The sequence below is a fragment of the Brienomyrus brachyistius genome, chromosome 19 (genome assembly GCF_023856365.1).
Source record: "Brienomyrus brachyistius isolate T26 chromosome 19, BBRACH_0.4, whole genome shotgun sequence".
NCBI lineage: Eukaryota > Metazoa > Chordata > Actinopteri > Osteoglossiformes > Mormyridae > Brienomyrus > Brienomyrus brachyistius.
Window position 1 is genome coordinate 4,296,903 of NC_064551.1, and position 19,534 is coordinate 4,316,436.

The 19,534-nt window shown below is 45.5% G+C and overlaps 3 protein-coding genes across 8 annotated transcripts in view; all 3 read right to left on the reverse strand.

Moving 5' to 3' along the window:
• LOC125714943 (trace amine-associated receptor 1-like) overlaps nt 1-19,534 on the reverse strand; it is an 88,303-nt gene that overhangs the window by 56,492 nt on the left and 12,277 nt on the right. The gene's annotated exons all lie outside the window — the stretch shown is intronic.
• The window catches only part of LOC125714945 (trace amine-associated receptor 1-like), an 89,185-nt gene that overhangs the window by 56,438 nt on the left and 13,213 nt on the right, over nt 1-19,534 (reverse strand). The gene's annotated exons all lie outside the window — the stretch shown is intronic.
• LOC125714940 (trace amine-associated receptor 1-like) overlaps nt 1-19,534 on the reverse strand; it is a 96,658-nt gene that overhangs the window by 11,966 nt on the left and 65,158 nt on the right. The window lies entirely within an intron of this gene.

Below are 19,534 nucleotides of genomic sequence, written 5' to 3' on the forward strand. Positions count from 1 at the left end.
AATCTGATTCACACACACACACACACACACACACACACAGCAAGAGGAGGTTAAGCGCCTAACCTTAAATACCAATAAATTAATCTTATATTATGTAGAAAGGAACTGACATGAGCTAAGTATTACCATTTAATCTCTTTCTTTTTTCCTGTGAATCAAGAAACATAAAGACGTCCCCCAGCCCTGAGGTGCTGGAGGAGCCTGGACACCCTGTCCGATTCAGGGGGCCCGGCTCAGCACAGGACAGGGGCCCTTTAACACCTAATGCGATACGTGAAAGTGGACAAGGGCCCACATTTTGTTAGGGCCTGCAGAGTTTCTGCGTGTGTCCCTGCCTGAATTGTTCCTGATTGAAGGTGGCTTCAGGCCTACAAAGCTTTACTTTCTAAGTGGTTCTAAGATGGATGAATCTACGTTGCTGTTTTGATTGACTACTGTGTAAGATTACATAAAAGGAGTATTCCACTAGAAGATTCTCAGACATGTATTATACACAGTTAACTTTAAATTGTTAAAGGTTATGCAGTGATATTATGGTGTACTTAGAGAAGTCATACATGGCTGGGCTGTCATAGACACAGCAACTGGCAATACTGAGATTTGCCAAGTCATCTATTTACATTTTTTTGTTAACACAAAGTGTCACTCAGCCATTACCAGCCATTACTGATGCAATAATAGGACGCTGATCTCTTGTGAATGAGCCCAGAGATGCTCATTATGTCTCATGGTTTAAACCACTTCTAATCACCGTCACCAATATCACACCTTTCAAACAGAGGGACCCATTAAAGTATCACACTCCTTGACGTTCAGGGACATGTTTGCATCTTCTTGCATCACGCAGACACACATGCTGGATGTGATGCTGGGGGTCCACCTGAAATCCAAGTGTCCCCGCCTGACCTTTTAGACCTCTCCATACAACTGCAACTTGTGTTTTATAAGCCAAAAATGTTGTGATACAATTAATACCTGTCTGCGCAGGTGGTTAATTTAAGAGCATAATCATAATTTCAAATGTTTGCTGTAGAGCAAGCAGGTTACACTATCAATGCAGCCAGAGGAGCTTCAGGTCCAGCCATCTCGGCAGATTTGTTGAGATATCAGCCCTTTCCATGTAGCTACTTACATGAAGCAGGTGGCGATTTGACAGTCTTTGTATAACACAAACTCATGCAATAGCTTTTGTTTAATGAAATCCCCTCTTTGACCCTTAGGCCTGTTCAGATAGAAGCTCAAAGTCTTTCTAGGAATTTATGAGAAAACAATGTGTTTATGCAACCTGTTTATTGGTATGTCATAGTGCTTCCAGAACAAGCATTCTGACATTCTGCAGATGTTGAGATTGTTGCCTCATATGTTCTACCTAACAATGACACTTAAGTCCTTTCCACATGTCATTTCAATGGTTCAACTAGAAGATCAATTGATGATACACACTGCTGACTGGAAACGTTGTGTCTCTTACTTACGTAATAGTGTCATGTGGTGAGGAGCAGCTGGTCTGGTGTGAGTGCATGCAGGACGGGCTGGAAGGCCAGGTCTTCCTGGACAGCTGTGTCACACTGGGGGTCGCTGTACTGAGCAGAGTAGCGTATGTCGGCCGCAAATGAGCCCCTGCCCTCTCCCTCTCTGCAGCAGGTAGCTGCTCCCTCATACTGTCAGTTAATCACTGGAAACACATAACCAAAGTCCTACGCTTTGCATCTATGCCAAGCTGAATCCTTGAAAGTTGTGTGTTTTAAATATGCCATGTCCCTCATTCATATGTTGTTTGGCAAGAAGTATCAACTAAAATAAATAAATAAAACGTTAAACGTAATGTTTGAAACGTATAACTAGAGTTGTATGGTTATTTGTCGCCCTCTTGTGGCCAATTATACAACATGAACTGTAGTCAGATTACTTCCAGCAATACTGTATGCATTTCAACATAAAACATATACATAAATGGACAAATGGTGCGTGCAGAAAGACACACACATGCACACACACACATACAAAGATTCATAATTATATCTTTGTGGGGACCCTCCGTTAATTTCTATGGGGAAAACTCTTATCACAGCGTAACGACCTTAACCCCTACCCAGCCCTAACCTTAACCATAAGTAAGCAAACAAAATATGAGACTTTTGGCATTTTTAGTTCTTTGATTGCTTTCACGCATCTTTTTGGGTACCTGAAAAAATGGTCCCCACAATGTCAGAAAAACAGGTTTTTATTACATTGTGGGGGATATTTGGTCCCCGCAATGTAAGATAAATCTGATTCACACACACACACACACACACACAGCAAGAGGAGGTTAAGCGCCTAACCTTAAATACCAATAAATTAATCTTATATTATGTAGAAAGGAACTGACATGAGCTAAGTATTACCATTTAATCTCTTTCTTTTTTCCTGTGAATCAAGAAACATAAAGACGTCCCCCTGCCCTGAGGTGCTGGAGGAGCCTGGACACCCTGTCCGATTCAGGGGGCCCGGCTCAGCACAGGACAGGGGCCCTTTAACACCTAATGCGATACGTGAAAGTGGACAAGGGCCCACATTTTGTTAGGGCCTGCAGAGTTTCTGCGTGTGTCCCTGCCTGAATTGTTCCTGATTGAAGGTGGCTTCAGGCCTACAAAGCTTTACTTTCTAAGTGGTTCTAAGATGGATGAATCTACGTTGCTGTTTTGATTGACTACTGTGTAAGATTACATAAAAGGAGTATTCCACTAGAAGATTCTCAGACATGTATTATACACAGTTAACTTTAAATTGTTAAAGGTTATGCAGTGATATTATGGTGTACTTAGAGAAGTCATACATGGCTGGGCTGTCATAGACACAGCAACTGGCACTGCTGAGATATGACAAGTCATCTATTTACATTTTTTTGTTAACACAAAGTGTCACTCAGCCATTACCAGCCATTACTGATGCAATAATAGGACGCTGATCTCTTGTGAATGAGCCCAGAGATGCTCATTATGTCTCATCGTCTGATAAACATCTAAGCACCGTCTGCAATATCACACCTTTCAAACAGAGGGACCCATTAAAGTATCACACTCCTTGCAATTCAGGGACATGTTTGCATCTTCTTGCATCACGCAGACACACATGCTGGATGTGATGCTGGGGGTCGACCTGAAATCCAAGTTTCCCCCCTGACCTTTTAGACCTCTCCATACAACTGCAACTTGTGTTTTATAAGCCAAAAATGTTGTGATACAATTAATACCTGTCTGCGCAAGTGGTTAATTTAAGAGCATAATCATAATTTCAAATGTTTGCTGTAGAGCAAGCAGGTTACACTATCAATGCAGCCAGAGGAGCTTCAGGTCCAGCCATCTTGGCAGATTTGTTGAGATATCAGCCCTTTCCATGTAGCTACTTACATGAAGCAGGTGGCGATTTGACAGTCTTTGCATAACACAAACTCATGCAATAGCTTTTGTTTAATGAAATCCCCTCTTTGACCCTTAGGCCTGTTCAGATAGAAGCTCAAAGTCTTTCTAGGAATTTATGAGAAAACAATGTGTTTATGCAACCTGTTTATTGGTATGTCATAGTGCTTCCAGAACAAGCATTCTGACATTCTGCAGATGTTGAGATTGTTGCCTCATATGTTCTACCTAACACTGACACTTAAGTCCTTTCCACAGGTCATTTCAATGGTTCAACTAGAAGATCAATTGATGATACACACTGCTGACTGGAAACGTTGTGTCTCTTACTTACGTAATAGTGTCATGTAGTGAGGAGCAGCTGGTCTGGTGTGAGTGCATGCAGGACGGGGTGGAAGGCCAGGTCTTCCTGGACAGCTGTGTCACACTGGGGGTCGCTGTACTGGGCAGAGTAGCGTATGTCGGCCGCAAATGAGCCCCTGCCCTCTCCCTCTCTTCAGCAGGTAGCTGCTCCCTCATACTGTCAGTTAATCACTGGAAACACATAACCAAAGTCCTACGCTTGCTGTTAGTCTTTGGATTTGTATGTATGCCAAGCTGAACCCGTGAAAGTTGTGTGTTTTAAATATGCCATTTCCCTCATTCATATGTTGTTTGTCAAGAATTATCAACTAAGATAAATAAATAAAATGTTAATCGTAATGTTTGAAATGTGTAACTAGAGTTGTATGGTTATTTGTCGCCCTCTTGTGGCCATTTATACAAAATGCACTGTAGTCAGATTATTTTCAGCAATATGCATTTCAACATAAAACATATACATAAATGGACAAATGGTGCGTGTAGAAAGACACACACATGCACACACACACACATACAAAGATTCATAATTATATCTTTGTGGGGACCCTCCATTAATTTCTATGGGGAAAACTCTTATCACAGCGTAACGACCTTAACCCCTACCCAGCCCTAACCTTAACCATAAGTAAGCAAACAAAATATGAGACTTTTGGCATTTTTAGTTCTTTGATTGCTTTCACGCATCTTTTTGGGTACCTGAAAAAATGGTCCCCACAATGTCAGAAAAACAGGTTTTTATTACATTGTGGGGGATATTTGGTCCCCGCAATGTAAGATAAATCTAATTCACACACACACACACACACACACACACACAGCAAGAGGAGGTTAACCGCCTAACCTTAAATACCAATAAATTAATCTTATATTATGTAGAAAGGAACTGATATAAGCTAAGTATTACCATTTAATCTCTTTCTTTTTTCTTGTGAATCAAGAAACATAAAGACGTCCCCCTGCCCTGAGGTGCTGGAGGAGACTGGATACCCTGTCCGAATCAGGGGGCCCGGCTCAGCACAGGACAGAGGCCCTTTAACACCTAATGCCATACGTGAAAGTGGACGAGAGCCCCCATTTTGTTAGGGCCTGCAGAGTTTCTGCGTGTGTCCCTGCCTGAATTGTCCCTGATTGAAGGTGGCTTCAGGCCTACAAAGCTTTACTTTCTAAGTGGTTCTAAGATGGATGAATCTACGTTGCTGTTTTGATTGACTACTGTGTAAGATTACATAAAAGGAGTATTCCACTAGAAGTTTCTCAGACATGTATTACACACAGTTAACTTTAAATTGTTAAACGTTATGCAATGATATTATGATGTATTTAGAGAAGTCATACATGGCCGGGTTATCGTGGATGCAACACATGCCCCTGTCGAGAACAGAGAGGTCATCATCTCTATCATGTTAAACACAAAGTGTCACTCAGCCATTACTCAGCTTTACTGATGCAATAATTGGATGCTGTTCTCTCGTGAATGAGCCCAGAGATGCTCATTATGTCTCATGGTTTAAACCACTTCTAATCACCGTCACCAATATAACACCTTTCAAACACAGGGACTCATTAAAGTATCACACTCCTTGCAATTCAGGGACATGTTTGCATCTTCTTGCATCACACAGACACACATACTGGATGTGATGCTGGGGGTCCACCAAGTGTCCCCCCCTGACCTTTTAGACCTCTCCTTTCAGTACAACTGCAACTAGCAAGATATTGTGGAATAATAAAGTACTGTGTAGGGAAGTCATTTAAGAGTGTAATAGTATTTTCAAATGTTTGTAAATTAGTAAACAGTTTACATCACCACTGCAGTCTGAGTAAAACTTCAGGCCCTGCCAGACTTTGTTGAGATGCGTCTTGCCCCGCATTGAGACATCAGTTCATTCCATCTATCTACTCACAGAATGAAGTGACTGACTGTTCCACGACTCATAATTCAATTATAGTAAATAGAAAAACAGAAATTCATTGGACTTTTAATATCAATGAATTAAACGGTGTTTAGACAACTGGCATGATTGCAGTTTTTTTGTAAGGACAAATAATATTTCAGTGCAAGACAAACACGGTTTTACATGAAAAAACGCCATTAATAAAAATAAATAGGTAAATAACAGCACTTTATCATTTACCAGATTTATCATTCTTAAGGCAATCATATTGAGCCTAATAATTATGATCATTTTAATGTTAACTGCAATCAATTGCTGAAACAGCTTCAGTTGACTTTCTAATTAATTTTGTTAACATTAAATAAAGAAAATGTATGCCAGTGTTCAGGCTTATAACTAGAAACTGAAGCCATCATTCTCCTACTGTTTGGTAATTCATAATTAGTCTGATCTGCGATGGGCTGGCCCCCCATCCTGGGTTGTTCCCTGCCTCGTGCCCATTGCTTCCAGGATAGGCTCCGCACCCCCGGCGACCCAGTAGGATAAGCGGTTTGGAAAATGGATGGATGGATAATTAGTCTGCTAATTTCATATTTGGAGCTGCACAACCAGAGTGACATACTTGCTGAAAAGAGAGGCACCTTCAACATTACAAAGCTTTTGTCTCCCCCTTGTGGTGAGTTACTTGATTTTACTATATTCAGATTTAACTTTGTCACCATGTACTCATAACCCTGTACTGGATATGTTGTTGGAAGACGGATGGATGGAAGATTCATTTAATGAAAAATAGTAAGTTTAGCCATTTGATTCTTGTTTGGCAAATTTAATCGGATTAATGATGCTAATTCATTGTTACGAGGTTATGTTTTGTTCTGAGACATGGGCAGCCTGCAGCTTATCATGCTACCAATCCGTCTTGGAACGTTGTCATGCTTTTCTTCTGCTGTGTGTAGTCGGATATTGCACCATTCTTCAAGAAGAATATTCTTGTAGTTCTTTGAGGGTTGAATGAGGTGAAAAAACGCTCAGTGATCTGGAAGGCCATGTTTGACTTTATCATGGTGGACTTGAGACCACTCTTGGATTTGGGTAGTGGTGGGGGGTGTTTTCATTTTGGAATTTGGGACTATTAAAAAAACAAAAGAAAAAAAGTAGAGTTTTCAAATTGACAATATGATTGTTACAGCAACTGAGCTAAACAAATCATTTGGGTTTGTTCCAGTTCATTCAGGGCTTCAGCATTGGCCTTTATCCAGCTTTATCAAGCTCCCATTGTGTGGAGAGGCTGCGTAAGTTCAGGCTTCCGTATGCAGATGAGTGATATTCATCGCAAAAGAGCAAGATTATAACAAGAATGTAGATTATTAAGAAGGGGATCATTTCTATACCACAGACTGACCTAAATGGCATAATACTACAGGGTCAGAATTAATTATGAAGTAATTAACGGCTTTTTAAGACATTTAATATGGTTTAACTGTAATACATTAATTGAATTATGTTTAACAATAATGCTGTTTGACTGTATTATTGTTATTGTTGTTATCATTATTATTATTACTGCTACATGTATGATTCACCACTAGAGGGCAATATCATGACATCACTACTTTGAATTACTTCCAAATAGACAGAATTGGGCCACCCACATTCTGCCATTAATTTGTTCAAACTAATACATGCCATAGTGTGTTTCAGAAATGGATTTTCACTGACTGATGTGTAGCTTTGACGACAGCGGTTCCAGCTCCGTGTGCCTGTAACATAATAAATAATTCAATTTGACAGTAGAATGGTGCACTGCGTCCCATACAGTCCAAAAGGGAGAGGGGGGGCATGAACTTCAGGTGCCCCCAAGTGGTACTGAATTCTCCCCAGCCCACGGTGTTAGCGCCACCTACCAGTAACACCTGGTGAGATTCAAGGAAGATATGAACCAGGCCTGCCTCAGCATCTCTATCAGCATTGGGGAGCCATCAAACAGACCCATCATTTTAACACATGGAAGTCAGTCAGGGTACCAGACATGTTTTATTACAGGTGGGCTGCCTGCAAAAACCATTCTGGAGATCATGTGTTTCTTGATAGTTTATTAATAGTCTGCATGTTCAGAGCTGACCTTAATACCCCAGAAAGGGTCCGATAGGTCAGGGTCCTGGATGTCTACTAAAATTATTAATATCTGAAATCCAGATTACATGTTTCTGGCCATCTTGTAATGCTTTGAATATAAAGATCCCTGTTCCTGATTCAGAGTTCGGCTGTACAGCTTGCAGTGTCTGTAGCAGTCTGGCAGTGTAAGGGTTCACCACTCTGCCCTCCTGTTTCTACTGTAGCTTTCAAACAAGGCTGCTTGCTCTGCTCTGCAGGTACAAGCATCAGTACATCAGCAGCCGGCTGGTCTTGGTCCCTCACAGGTTATTATCCTGTAAACATCAAATGAGTTTTAGTTTTCTGTCCTCTATTAACGTCCTGCTATTTTTTACTCTGATTTAGAATGTCATTATTTCAGTCTGAAGGGATGTATCAGTCGAATGTTTGGGTACTTTGCCAAAGTGAGGCCTCAGCAGACAGTGCCCTATGCGGCCTTAGGTCTCAGCAGACAGTGCTCAATGCGGCCTTAGGCCTCAGCAGACAGTGCCCTATGCGGCCTTAGGTCTCAGCAGACAGTGCTCTATGCGGCCTTAGGCCTCAGCAGACAGTGCCCTATGCGGCCTTAGGTCTCAGCAGACAGTGCTCTATGCGGCCTTAGGCCTCAGCAGACAGTGTCCTATGCGGCCTCAGCAGACAGTGCCCTATGCGGCCTTAGGCCTCAGCAGACAGTGCCCTATGCGGCCTCAGCAGACAGTGCCCTATGCGGCCTTAGGTCTCAGCAGACAGTGCTCTATGCGGCCTTAGGCCTCAGCAGACAGTGCCCTATGCGGCCTTAGGTCTCAGCAGACAGTGCTCTATGCGGCCTTAGGCCTCAGCAGACAGTGCCCTATGCGGCCTTAGGTCTCAGCAGACAGTGCTCTATGCGACCTTAGGCCTCAGCAGACAGTGTCCTATGCGGCCTCAGCAGACAGTGCCCTATGCGGCCTTAGGCCTCAGCAGACAGTGCCCTATGCGGCCTCAGCAGACAGTGCCCTATGCGGACTTAGGCCTCAGCAGAGAGTGCCCTATGTGGCCTCAGCAGACAGTGCCCTATGCGGCCTCAGCAGACAGTGCCCTATGTGGACTTAGCAGACAGTGCCCCATGCGGCCTTAAGCCTCAGCAGACAGTGCCCTATGCAGCCTTAGGCCTCTGCAAACAGTGCCCTATGCGGCCTTATGCCTCAGCAGACAGTGCCCTATGCGGAGTTAGACCTCAGCAGACAGTGTCCTATGCGGCCTCAGCAGACAGTGCCCTATGCGGCCTTAGGCCTCAGCAGACAGTGTCCTATGCGGCCTCAGCAGACAGTTCCCTATGCGGACTTAGACCTCAGCAGACGGTGCCCTATGCGGCCTCAGCAGACAGTGCCCTGTGCGGCCGTAGGCCTCAGCAGACAGTGCCCTATGCGGCCTCATCAGACAGTGCCCTATGCGGCCTTAGACCTCATCAGACAGTGCCCTATGTGGACTTAGCAGACAGTGCCCTATGCGGCCGTAGGCCTCAGCAGACGGTGCCCTATGCGGCCTCAGCAGACAGTGCCCTGTGCGGCCGTAGGCCTCAGCAGACAGTGCCCTATGCGGCCTCATCAGACAGTGCCCTATGCGGCCTTAGACCTCACCAGACAGTGCCCTATGTGGACTTAGCAGACAGTGCCCTATGCGGCCGTAGGCCTCAGCAGACAGTGCCCTATGCGGACTTAGACCTCAGCAGACAGTGCCCTATGTGGCCTCAGCAGATAGTGCCCTATGCGGACTTAGACCTCAGCAGACAGTGCCCTATGTGGACTTAGCAGACAGTGCCCCATGCGGCCTTAGGCCTCAGCAGACAGTGCCCTATGCAGCCTTAGGCGTCTGCAGACAGTGCCCTATGCGGCCTTATGCCTCAGCAGACAGTGCCCTATGCAGCCTTAGGCCTCTGCAGACAGTGCCCTATGCTGCCTTAGGCCTCAGCAGACAGTGCCCTATGTGGCCTTAGGCCTCTGCAGACAGTGCCCTATGCGGCCTTAGGCCTCAGCAGACAGTGCCCTATGTGGCCTCAGCAGACAGTGCCCTATGCGGCCTTAGGCCTCAGCAGACAGTGCCCTATGTGGCCTTAGGCCTCAGCAGACAGTGCCCTATGTGGACTTAGGCCTCAGCAAGCAGTGCCCCATGCTGCCTTATGCCTCAGCAGACAGTGTCCTATGTGGCCTCAGCAGACAGTGCCCTATGCGGCCTTAGGCCTCAGCAGACAGTGCCCTGTGCGGCCTGGGTGTTTTGTAGGAGCGAGTCAGGAAACATTTACCTCCACCAGCATCACATACTGACCTGACCACTGTTCTGCAAGAGGAACGGCTCAGAATCCCTCTGGCCACAATGCAGGACTTGTATCTGTCATTCCCAAGATGAACTGATGCTTTATTGGCCACAAAAGGAGGCCCCACCCAATAATGGTGTTATTGTGGTTTAACATCAGCTGTTTCAGTGTCATTGTCCAGCGCCTACATGTCATTATTCACTGATACTGACTGTGTACTGAGCAAATGGTTTTGGATAATAGATGTATGAATAGATGGATGTTCTTGCAATCTGTGGAAAGTATGTTCAGTTTACAGCCAGTATAGCTTCAGAATAACAGGCAGTGTGTCATGGGGAGGATGTACAGAATCAGTCTGGGTGTGAATGTGTCACCAACCAAAGTCTAATGGGGAACTTCTGCATGGTTGGCGTAAGATGTTGGCATCTGCTTTGGGAAACTCCACATGAGCTGCAGATGTTCCTGCTCAGACGCAGCTTATTCACTATTTACCAGGTTTAGTAGGTGTGTCTGAGCAGGGAAATCAGCAAACTAAGTTGCAAACTGGCCTTTCAGGACTGGAATTGGGGAAGCCTGTGCTATATTGTATCCCTCATTCAATAACTAATTGAAACTGTGTAGAACCCCCATGTGAGAAGTGCCTATAAATGTTGGGGTGATAGTGCAGAGGGCACTAAAATCTGAAGTGAAAATCCTAGTGATGCCAACGATGCTTCCTGAGGCCTTTGCTGTGTTTTTGAGTGCAGTAGATGGTTTGCTTTGGGGTCATGCTTTGAGATCTTTTTTGATCAGAGACGACAATCTAGTGGAGTTTGAAAATACAGCAATTTATTCATGACACTTTCTTTGGCCATTACTAGAAAACACGTTTCTGACAGTCATGTGAAGTTTATTTCATCTTCCTTGCTTCTATTGCAACCATACTTTGTGTCAGTAGGTGGTGCTATTATCATTGTGTATGTTTACACACAACGCTAAACTTCCACTGGGAAGGGAATCATAGATGAAAGGCTATGATGGTGTAGATTTCTATGGCCTAGTTAACCCAGATACAGCCTCTAAAGCTGTTATGCTGTATGATGTTAAACATCGAATAGCAGCATTATTTTTTAACCAGATTATTGAGGTGGCAGATTCAGGTCCAGAAAGTAAACATCCAGACCATGATTTTTCTTCAACTAACCAGATGTGACTGTGACTCTTTATGCTCAACTCGTGGGTTGAATGTAAATCATGGTCTGGATTTTTACTTTCACGACCTGAAATTGCCACCTCTGCCAATTTATTGAATCATTTACAATTTGTTAAAGTTGTTTAATTCAGGTTACATGTTTCAGGCCATCTTTGAATATAAAGATCCCTGTTCCTGATTCAGGGTTCGGCTGTACAGCTTGCAGTGTCTGTAGCAGTCTGGCAGTGTAAGGGTTCACCACTCTGCCCTCCTGTTTCTACTGTAGCTTTCAAACAAGGCTGCTTGCTCTGCTCTGCAGGTACAAGCTTTCAGTACATCAGCAGCCAGCTGGTCTTGGTCCCTCACAGGTTATTATCCTGTAAACATCAAATGAGTTTCTGTTTCCTGTCCTCTGTTAACTTTGAGCTATTTTTACTCCATTTAATAATGTCATTATGTCAGTCTGAAGGGATGTATCAGTCGAATGTTTGGGTACTTTGGGGCAACTATTTTGATATAAATTATGAAGATGGCACAAAATGTAATCGCCATTTTGCACTCACATTTTCTTACTTAAAATTATGAAGATCCAAAGATCTCAGGCAGAGTAGTATCTGTTATTGCTTCAGGTCACCCGGCAGATCATTATTTTGATAGGGTTCATGATGATGATCTGCCTGGTGGCGTGAAGCAATAACAGCAAGGACCTTAACTCTAACACACATGGACAGGTGCTACATGTGTGTGAATCCTTTATTTGGCAAGATAGGGAAAAAAATACATATATGCATGAAAAACAGAATATACCCCCAGGGATGGTGAGTGGCGCTGCAGGCTAAGCCTCTGTATCTGTGATCAGAAGGTTGCTGGTTCAAGTCCAGCTTTGGCCAAGTAGTCACAGGGCAGATGTTAGAGCAAGGGTCTGAAGCCTAAAGGGTGGTTGGTCGAAAGACACTGACACCCAGAGAGACAGGTGCGACGCGGCTGTGAATCTTTTTTTGCCAGTTTTGGATAAAAAAAAAAAGTGATCAGGTCAGTGTGCTCAAGACCAACCACTCTCATAGCCGATGCACAGTATACCAAACGAAATGTACAATCCTAATCCATAAGTGTTGGAGGTTAAAGGCTAGAAAATCCACTTACTCTAGTTGAGAGAGACGATATCTGCTGTACTGACCCCCAACACAGTTCAGACCTCGCTTAGGCCTTGGGACCTCCTGAGCCAAAAGTACAATGGACTCGGTTTCTAGAATTCTGTGACAGGGAAGTGCAGCTCTTCTACAGAAGTTCCATTGTAGATACTTATGCTATACTGGAATAATGTGCAGGGGTTGAACAAAGAAACCAAAAGCACAGAGTCAAAAGTGTTTGAGGTTTCACACCTATATTTGCAGTGTCCTCACTGATCGCACATTCTATCAGTAAGAGACAAGATCAGTGATGTGTTACGTGCCGTAAGGTTCAGGGGAGGGGTTGCTCTGCAGATCCTGATCGCCGTCATTCGCATGTTGCTCCCTTCGACTCCGCCTCCCGGACTTGGCCACGCCCCCGGTGTTCGTCGCTGCTTCCGGATCCAGGACTGAGAAGGCCATGGCAGTAGATTAGCGGGAGCTCTGCTCATTGTTGGATTGTTGTTTGGTTTGCTTGCGTTTTGACGGTTTACTTGTGTATGATTGTTTGGTTTCTGATTTTCGATTTGCCCTTTTGGTACTTTCGCTTTGATTAGTTCGCTCTTCTGGCTTCTGTCATCTCCCGCTTTCCTCCTGACTACTCTCTTTGCCTCGCCCCTTTGGATACTGTGTTTCGGCTTTTGTGTTTCCTGTATGTTAGTGTCTGTTAGGTGCGTAAGGAGTGACTGCCCTTTTGTTTATGCGTACGTGTTGTTTATTGTTGTTTTGGTGAGGGAGTTAGATTTAGTTTTTGTTATTTCGTTGTCTCGTGTTCATTTCATTTAGAATTAGATTAGTTTGGGACGTGTTCGTTAGTGCTGTTTTGTTTATTGTTTTGACCGTGTCACTCCCGAAATTTGCACCTAGTGTTTGTAAAGTGTCTGTGAATAAATATGAAAAAAAAAATACAAAAAAAGATCCCCTTTGTTTCCCGTGTTCCCTTTTACCATCCCCTGCTTGTCTCGTTTTCCCCTCTCCTTTCCCTTTTTACCTTTCTGTCGGTCCTCAACCCTAGACTGAGGATCATAACAGTTTCGGTTACAATATCATAGCATTCCCTGAGTCCACCAGTTCTAGATGGTGTTTTGGCAGAGCAAGCCAGGAATCATTTTCCTCAGCCAGCGTCACACAGTGACCTGGCCACTGTTCTGCAAGAGGAACGGCTCAGAATCCCTCTGGCCACTATGCAGGACTTGTATCTGTCATTCCCAAGGTGAACTGATGCTTTATTGGCCACAAAAGGAGGCCCCACCCAATAATGATAAGTTATTGTGGTTTAAAACCAGGTGTTTCAGTTTCATTGTTCAACCCCTGTACTATGTGGGTAATATGCCTGAAAAATGTTTATGGAATATTTCATACATCTAGTGTTGAAATCTTTCTTTTCATTTTAGTATTAATAGATATGGTAGCTTCTGGAACATGCCATAAAGCTAAACACAGACAAACTGGGCCCTTCAGAACCACCTGCCTAGAGATAATATGACGTACATGTACATTAGTGTCTGTACTGGCTTGTGGTCCACTACGGACATTACAGAGCTGAAGCACTAAGATTCTGAGGGGCCGTTGAGTCTGAACGGATCCGGGTAAAAAGTTGTTCAGAAATCGCCACAGATCCGTACACTGGATCTGCTCTGACCCGTACGTGTTTGAGAGTCAAAAGTTAAATTCAGATCAGGGACAAATGGGACTGGTGAGTGGCTCACTGGGCTAAGTCGCTGTGCTTGTGATTGGAAAGTTGAGGTTGGTGGTTCAAGCCCGCCCTCAGCAGGGTGGTTGCCGGGCAGACCCTTGAAAGCACTGACTGGCCCTGTGGTGTGTGGCGTGTGGTGGCGTGTGTGGAGTGTGTGTGTGTGTGTGTGAGAGAGAGAGAGATCGCACTGCAGGATCAGTCAGTGTGCTCGAGGGCCTGCCCTGTAACTATTGTGCCGAGGGCAGGCTCGAGCACACTGACTTGATCACAAGCACAGAGGATTAGCCACCCACCAGTCCATTTTTCAAAAAAAAAAATTTTGACAAAAAAAAAAAGCCCTGTGAATATCTGGCCAAGGCTGGGCTTGAACCAGCAACCTTCTGATCACAGATACAGAGGCTTAGCCTGCAGCGCCACTTGCCATCCCTGGAGGTGTGGTCTGTATTTCGTATATATGTCTTTTTTTTCCGTATCTTGCCAAATAAAGGATTCACACACGTAGCACCTGTCTGTACGTGTTGGAGTTGAGGCCCTTGCTCTAGGATGTGCGCTGTGACTATTTGGCCAAGGCTGGGCTTGAACCTGCAACTTTCTGATCACAGATACAGAGGCTTAGCCTGCAGCGCCACTCGCTACCCTAAGGGGCGTGGCCTGTATTTCGTATATATGTCTTTTTTTCCCTATCTTGCCAAATAAAGGATTCACACACATCTCTATGTGATAGAGATAAGGCCCTTGGTCTGTGATAATTCGGCCAAGGCTGGGCTTGAACCAGCAACCTTCTAATCACAGATACAAAGGCTTAGCCTCCAGCGCCACTCGCCAACCTAAGGGGCGTGGCCTGTATTTCGTATATATGTCTTTTTTTCCCTATCTTGCCAAATAAAGGATTCACACACATCTCTATGTGTTAGAGATAAGGCCCTTGCTCTGTGACTATTCGGCCAAGGCTGGGCTTGAACCAGCAACCTTCTAATCACAGATACAAAGGCTTAGCCTGCAGCGCCACTCGCCACCCCAGGGGGCGTGGCCTGTATTTCGTATATATGTCTTTTTTTTCCCCTATCTTGCCAAATAAAGGATTCACACACATGTGGCTCCTGTCTGTACGTGTTGGAGTTGAGGCCCTTGCTCTAGGATGTGCGCTGTGACTATTTGGCCAAGGCTGGGCTTGAACCTGCGACTTTCTGATCACAGATACAGAGGCTTAGCCTGCAGCGCCACTCGCTACCCTAAGGGGCGTGGCCTGTATTTCGTATATATGTCTTTTTTTCCCTATCTTGCCAAATAAAGGATTCACACACATCTCTATGTGATAGAGATAAGGCCCTTGGTCTGTGATAATTCGGCCAAGGCTGGGCTTGAACCAGCAACCTTCTAATCACAGATACAAAGGCTTAGCCTCCAGCGCCACTCGCCAACCTAAGGGGCGTGGCCTGTATTTCGTATATATGTCTTTTTTTCCCTATCTTGCCAAATAAAGGATTCACACACATCTCTATGTGTTAGAGATAAGGCCCTTGCTCTGTGACTATTCGGCCAAGGCTGGGCTTGAACCAGCAACCTTCTAATCACAGATACAAAGGCTTAGCCTGCAGCGCCACTCGCCACCCCAGGGGGCGTGGCCTGTATTTCGTATATATGTCTTTTTTTTCCCCTATCTTGCCAAATAAAGGATTCACACACATGTGGCACCTGTCTCTGTGTGTGTTAGAGTTAAGGCCCTTGCTCTAGGGTCTGCCCAGCGACTGTTCCGCCAAGGCTGGGCTTGAACCTGCGACTTTCTGATCACAGATACAGAGGCTTAGCCGGCAGCGCCACTCGCCACCCTAGGGGGCGTGGCCTGTGACCTTTGGGATGAATCAGCGCAGAGACTGCGAGCCAGGCCTTCTCATCCAACATCAGTGCCTGAACTCACAAATGCTCTCCTAGTAGAATGGTGAAAACTTCCCATAAGCAGACTCCTAATCCTTGTGAACAGCCTTCGCAGTAGAGTTGAAGCTGTTATATCTGCATAGGGTGAGCCAACTCCATATTAAAGCCTATGTATTAAGAATGGGATGACATTAAAGTTCATGTGTGAGTAAAGGCAGGTGTCCCAATTCTGAGGGGCCACATAGCAAGTTGAGTCTGAACCAGATCCGGATAAATAGTTGTTCAGAAATCGCCACAGATCCGTACACTGGATCTGCTCTGACACGTACGTGTTTGAGAGTCAAAAGTTAAATTCAGATCAGGGACAAATGGGACTGGTGAGTGGCTCACTGGGCTAAGTCGCTGTGCTTGTGATGGGAAAGTTGAGGTTGGTGGTTCAAGCCCGCCCTCAGCAGGGTGGTTGCCGGGCAGACCCTTGAAAGCACTGACTGGCCCTGTGGCGTGTGTGGAGTGTGTGTGTGTGGAGTGTGTGTGTGTGTGTGAGAGAGAGAGAGATCGCACTGCAGGATCAGTCAGTGTGCTCGAGGGCCTGCCCTGTAACTATTGTGCCGAGGGCAGGCTCGAGCACACTGACTTGATCACAAGCACAGAGGATTAGCCACCCACCAGTCTATTTTTCAAAAAAAAATTTTTGACAAAAAAAAAAAAGCCCTGTGAATATCTGGCCAAGGCTGGGCTTGAACCAGCAACCTTCTGATCACAGATACAGAGGCTTAGCCTGCAGCGCCACTTGCCATCCCTGGAGGTGTGGTCTGTATTTCGTATATATGTCTTTTTTTTCCGTATCTTGCCAAATAAAAGATTCACACACGTAGCACCTGTCTGTACGTGTTGGAGTTGAGGCCCTTGCTCTAGGATGTGCGCTGTGACTATTTGGCCAAGGCTGGGCTTGAACCTGCGACTTTCTGATCACAGATACAGAGGCTTAGCCTGCAGCGCCACTCGCTACCCTAAGGGGCGCGGCCTGTATTTCGTATATATGTCTTTTTTTCCCTATCTTGCCAAATAAAGGATTCACACACGTCTCTATGTGATAGAGATAAGGCCCTTGGTCTGTGATAATTCGGCCAAGGTTGGGCTTGAACCAGCAACCTTCTAATCACAGATACAACGGCTTAGCCTCCAGCGCCACTCGCCAACCTAAGGGGCGTGGCCTGTATTTCGTATATATGTCTTTTTTTCCCTATCTTGCCAAATAAAGTATTCACACACATCTCTATGTGTTAGAGATAAGGCCCTTGCTCTGTGACTATTCGGCCAAGGCTGGGCTTGAACAAGCAACCTTCTGATCACAGATACAGAGGCTTAGCCGGCAGCGCCACTCGCCACCCTAGGGGGCGTGGCCTGTGACCTTTGGGATGAATCAGCGCAGAGACTGCGAGCCAGGCCTTCTCATCCAACATCAGTGCCTGAACTCACAAATGCTCTCCTAGTAGAATGGTGAAAACTTCCCATAAGCAGACTCCTAATCCTTGTGAACAGCCTTCGCAGTAGAGTTGAAGCTGTTATATCTGCATAGGGTGAGCCAACTCCATATTAAAGCCTATGTATTAAGAATGGGATGTCATTAAAGTTCATGTGTGAGTAAAGGCAGGTGTCCCAATTCTGAGGGGCCACATAGCAAGTTGAGTCTGAACCAGATCCGGATAAATAGTTGTTCAGAAATCGCCACAGATCCGTACACTGGATCTGCTCTGACACGTACGTGTTTGAGAGTCAAAAGTTAAATTCAGATCAGGGACAAATGGGACTGGTGAGTGGCTCACTGGGCTAAGTCGCTGTGCTTGTGATGGGAAAGTTGAGGTTGGTGGTTCAAGCCCGCCCTCAGCAGGGTGGTTGCCGGGCAGACCCTTGAAAGCACTGACTGGCCCTGTGGTGTGTGGCGTGTGTGGAGTGTGTGTGTGTGGAGTGTGTGTGTGTGGAGTGTGTGTGTGTGTGTGTGAGAGAGAGAGAGATCGCACTGCAGGATCAGTCAGTGTGCTCGAGGGCCTGCCCTGTAACTATTGTGCCGAGGGCAGGCTCGAGCACACTGACTTGATCACAAGCACAGAGGATTAGCCACCCACCAGTCTATTTTTCAAAAAAAAATTTTTGACAAAAAAAAAAAGCCCTGTGAATATCTGGCCAAGGCTGGGCTTGAACCAGCAACCTTCTGATCACAGATACAGAGGCTTAGCCTGCAGCGCCACTTGCCATCCCTGGAGGTGTGGTCTGTATTTCGTATATATGTCTTTTTTTTCCGTATCTTGCCAAATAAAAGATTCACACACGTAGCACCTGTCTGTACGTGTTGGAGTTGAGGCCCTTGCTCTAGGATGTGCGCTGTGACTATTTGGCCAAGGCTGGGCTTGAACCTGCGACTTTCTGATCACAGATACAGAGGCTTAGCCTGCAGCGCCACTCGCTACCCTAAGGGGCGTGGCCTGTATTTCGTATATATGTCTTTTTTTCCCTATCTTGCCAAATAAAGGATTCACACACGTCTCTATGTGATAGAGATAAGGCCCTTGGTCTGTGATAATTCGGCCAAGGTTGGGCTTGAACCAGCAACCTTCTAATCACAGATACAACGGCTTAGCCTCCAGCGCCACTCGCCAACCTAAGGGGCGTGGCCTGTATTTCGTATATATGTCTTTTTTTCCCTATCTTGCCAAATAAAGTATTCACACACATCTCTATGTGTTAGAGATAAGGCCCTTGCTCTGTGACTATTCGGCCAAGGCTGGGCTTGAACCAGCAACCTTCTGATCACAGATACAGAGGCTTAGCCTGCAGCGCCACTTGCCATCCCTGGAGGTGTGGTCTGTATTTCGTATATATGTCTTTTTTTTCCGTATCTTGCCAAATAAAGGATTCACACACGTAGCACCTGTCTGTACGTGTTGGAGTTGAGGCCCTTGCTCTAGGATGTGCGCTGTGACTATTTGGCCAAGGCTGGGCTTGAACCTGCGACTTTCTGATCACAGATACAGAGGCTTAGCCTGCAGCGCCACTCGCTACCCTAAGGGGCGTGGCCTGTATTTCGTATATATGTCTTTTTTTCCCTATCTTGCCAAATAAAGGATTCACACACATCTCTATGTGTTAGAGATAAGGCCCTTGCTCTGTGACTATTTGGCCAAGGCTGGGCTTGAACCAGCAACCTTCTAATCACAGATACAAAGGCTTAGCCTGCAGCGCCACTCGCCACCCCAGGGGGCGTGGCCTGTATTTCGTATATATGTCTTTTTTTTCCCCTATCTTGCCAAATAAAGGGTTCACACACATGTGGCACCTGTCTCTGTGTGTGTTAGAGTTAAGGCCCTTGCTCTAGGGTCTGCCCTGCGACTATTCGGCCAAGGCTGGGCTTGAACCTGCGACTTTCTGATCACAGATACAGAGGCTTAGCCGGCAGCGCCACTCGCCACCCTAGGGGGCGTGGCCTGTGACCTTTGGGATGAATCAGCGCAGAGACTGCGAGCCAGGCCTTCTCATCCAA